Source organism: Physella acuta, unplaced genomic scaffold, assembly GCF_028476545.2.
Source record: "Physella acuta isolate Inbredline_101_S28 unplaced genomic scaffold, ASM2847654v3 ptg001487l, whole genome shotgun sequence".
NCBI lineage: Eukaryota > Metazoa > Mollusca > Gastropoda > Physidae > Physella > Physella acuta.
In genome coordinates this window covers 460,153-464,775 of record NW_026733002.1, presented here as the reverse complement: position 1 = coordinate 464,775, position 4,623 = coordinate 460,153, and positions in this window count along the sequence as shown.

The following is a 4,623-nucleotide window of genomic DNA, read 5'->3' as shown; positions in this document are numbered from 1 at the left end:
TGGGTTGGGCTTAAGGTAACTGGGCGGGTTGGGCTTAAGGTAACTGGGCCTGTTGGGCTTAAGATAACTGGGCGGTTTGGGCTTAAGGTAACTGGGCGGGTTGGGTTTAAGGTTACTGGGCGGGTTGGGCTTAAGGTAACTGGGCGGGTTGGGTTTAACTGGGCGGGTTGGGCTTAAGGTAACTGGGCGGGTTGGGCTTAAGGTAACTGGGCGGGTTGGGCTTAACTGGGCTGGTTGGGCTTAAGGTAACTGGGCGGGTTGGGCTTAAGGTAACTGGGCGGGTTGGGTTTAACTGGGCGGGTTGGGCTTAAGGTAACTGGGCGGGTTGGGCTTAAGGTAACTGGGCGGGTTGGGCTTAACTCTTCTGGTTGGGCTTAAGGTAACTGGGCGGGTTGGGCTTAAAGTAACTGGGTTGGTTGGGCTTAAGGTAACTGGGCGGGTTGGGCTTAAGGTAACTGGGTTGGTTGGGTTTAACTGGGTTGGTTGGGCTTAAGGTAACTGGGCTGGTTGGGCTTAACTGGGCTGGTTGGGCTTAACTGGGCGGGTTGGGCTTAAGGTAACTGGGCGGGTTGGGCTTAAGGTAACTGGGCGGGTTCCCCTCAGATTGTGTACACGACGTGGGGGAGGGGTATATTCACAGGTAGGTGTATCGTTTTTGTCAATTTTGATGGTTTAACAATTGTGATGGTTTAACAATTGTTATGGTTTAACAATTGTGATGGTTAAACAGATAATTTGTATAGTTCTGTTTGGCTGTCTTATGTCTGAACTGTCTGTGATCTATCTGTCAAATATCTATGTATTGATTATTCTTATTCCAATCGTCTTGAAATACAATTAACTAACTGAAGCCTCCCTTCCACCCCTCCCCCCCCCCCCCCCATACCCACACATTAATACAGGGCAAGTTGATCTTTACACAAAAACAAATACACTCGAACACAAATAAATTAGTGACAAAATCATTAATAACAGTAATTACTAATTATAATTTATTACAGTAACAGCTTACAATATTATAGTTATGCCGGTAATTGCTGCTTTTTAATTAGTTACTATAATAACATTATTATTGTCACACTAATTAGTTAAATCAAATAAAACTACCATACCTTACCCCATGTCCTAATGAGAATAACTGCTATACGAGTTACAATAATAATAACAATAATAATTATACTAAACAATAACAATGTAATATTACATCTATGTCATCTATGTAATACTAAATAATGGCCACAAATATACCCGTATATGGCCACTACCCCATACGGCCACATACACATATATAGCCACATACACATATAGGGCCACAGTGACTGTAACTTCCTGAATACATGACGTCATTAAGGCAAGAAGCTAGCGAATATTCTAGACCAACATGTAAGGCCAGATGACGTCATTATACAATCTGCTCTCAACGAAAATCATGATGTCAACTAACAGGATGACATCTAATATGATGTCATCTAACTCGATGTCATCTATCATGGAACGAAAGTGAAGTCGTGAAATGTCAGTAAATGTCAAATAGTCATAATGGATGTCAAAATAGTAATGTGATACTTTGATATAACTACATCACACAAACCACACACAATACACCACATTTATCACCCAGATATTACATACACCACACGCACACCACATATAACACACATACACACCATATACACCAAACCCCCCCTCCCCCCCCCCCCCCCCCCCGTACACACAAGCACGTAGTTTTCTTAAGCTGCACTCATATCACGTGATGTCCGTTTATAAATCAGTGGCTTAGCCAGGATCGTCTCACGGCATGGGGGGGAGGGTTCAATTTTTTTCCATCATTATATATATATATATATATATATATATATATATATATATATATATATATACATACATATATATATATATATATATATATATATATATATATATATATATATATATATATATATATATATATATATATATATATATACATACATACATACATACATATATATATATATATATATATATATATATATATATATATATATCTTTCTTTCTTTCTTTATTATATATATATATATATATATATATATATATATATATATATATATATATATATATATATATATATATATATATATGTGTGTGTGTGTGTGTGTGTGTGTGTGTGTAGCTTAATACTATTCGTTTTTACAAAAATATGTTGTCTACAATTAAGTATATTGTCATCATAAATGCTAAAATATTACAGCATAATCAAAGTTTTTGAATGGTATAAAACCACGCCTTTCAATCTACTAGAAAAAATGGTAATTGCAAAAACAATATTCACAGAGTTTTACCTGTTTCAAAAGCTATGATTCTGGCGGCATGGTACTTTGGTACCTCATTACGCGTTTTCCCAAATGTACTTAACAGATCATTTCATTCATAAACCACTGTCTGGTCCCTTTAGATCTATTATCTTACCCAGCGTATACCTAGGTGTGACATTAATGTCGCTCTACACAATTTCGGCCTCTCCCGTTCAAGTGGTGAGGTGTGTGGGAGGGGGTGGGGTTGTGAGGGGGGGGGGAATAACCAACTCAGAGGGAACATTGCTTCAGTTTTTAGATGACTTTTCTAATTATACATCGACAATTATACATATATACTGATTCAGAGATAGATTTAAATAATTAACAGTGGTATTATGACAATAATTTAAAAAATCACCAATTAAATTAAGCCTAACGACTAGACTAAATCGCCATATAAATGAGGCCTAACGACTAGACTAAATCATCAATTAAATGAGGCCTAACGACTAGACTAAATCACCAATTAAATGAGGCATTACGAAAGCCCGGCTAATCTGCCAAGACAAAAGTTCATCCGGTCTATTTTTGGCTCACAACGCCGCGTTTCATTGGCTGATCCATCCACTGCTGTGTCAGCTGATCTCTCTTTAGACAACCGTGACAAGGTCAAAGGCTAAATGTAGCGCTTTCTGTCTGTCTACACGTCTGTCTGTCTGTCTGTCTGTCTGTCTGTCTGTCTGTCTGTCTGTCTGTCTGTCTGTCTGTCTGTCTGTCTGTCTGTCTGTCTGTCTGTCTGTCTGTCTGTCTGTCTGTCTGTCTGTCTGTCTGTCTGTCTGTCTGTCTGTCTGTCTGTCTGTCTGTCTGTCTGTCTGTCTGTCTGTCTGTCTGTCTGTCTGTCTGTCTGTCTGTCTGTCTGTCTGTCTGTCTGTCTGTCTGTCTGTCTGTCTGTCTGTCTGTCTGTCTGTCTGTCTGTCTGTCTGTCTGTCTGTCTGTCTGTCTGTCTGTCTGTCTGTCTGTCTGTCTGTCTGTCTGTCTGTCTGTCTGTCTGTCTGTCTGTCTGTCTGTCTGTCTGTCTGTCTGTCTGTCTGTCTGTCTGTCTGTCTGTCTGTCTGTCTGTCTGTCTGTCTGTCTGTCTGTCTGTCTGTCTGTCTGTCTGTCTGTCTGTCTGTCAGCATGTCAATCTGACTTAACTAATGACTGACCACATGAAACCACTAGCTCATTTCCTGGTATCTGCTAGCCTCCCCTGATGCTAGCCTCCCCTGGTATCTGCTAGCCTCCCCTGATGCTAGCCTCCCCTGGTATCTGCTAGCCTCCCCTGATATCTGCTAGCCTCCCCTGGTATCTGCTAGCCTCCCATGGTATCTGCTAGCCTCCCCTGGTATCTGCTAGCCTCCCCTGGTATCTGCTATTCTCCCCTGGTATCTGCTAGCCTCCCCTGGTATCTGCTAGCCTCCCCTGATGCTAGCCTCCCCTGGTATCTGCTAGCCTCCCCTGGTATCTGCTAGCCTCCCCTGGTATCTGCTAGCCTCCCCTGATATCTGCTAGCCTCCCCTGGTATCTGCTAGCTTCACCTGGTATCTGCTAGCCTCCCCTGGTATCTGCTAACCTCCCCTGATATTAGCCTCCATTGGTATCTGCTAGTCTCCCCTGGTATCTGCTAGCCTCCCCTGGTATCTGCTAGCCTCCCCTGGTATCTGCTAGCCTCCCCTGGTATCTGCTAGCCTCCCCTGATATCTGCTAGCCTCCCCTAGTATCTGCTAGCCTCCCCTGGTATCTGCTACCCTCCCCTGATGCTAGCCTACCCTGGTATCTGCTAGCCTCCCCTGGTATCTGCTAGCCTCCCCTGGTATCTGCTAGAGATTCCCCACTTCGAGTACCCTCCCTTGCCGGGCACCCATCTTACTAGAGCGGTGAGAAATCAATACTTTTATCTCTGCGCCTCAAATGTTTCAACTTGATAGCACCCAGCACACCATTCTATTTTGTACTGCTAGCACCTAGCAAACCATTTTATTTTATAGCACCCAGCATCCAGCACACCATTCTACTTTATAGCACCCAGCACACCATTCCATTTTATAGCACCCAGCACACCATTCTACTTTATAGCACTCAGCACCCAGCACATCGTTCTACTTTATAGTACCCAGCACATCATTCTACTTTATAGCACCCAGCACACCATTCTACTTTATAGCACTCAGCACACCATTCTACTTCATACTGCTAGCACTCAACACACCATTCTACTTTATAGTACCCAGCACACCATTCTACCTTATAGCACCCAGCACACCATTCTACTTTATAGCACCCAACACACCATTCTACTTTATACTGC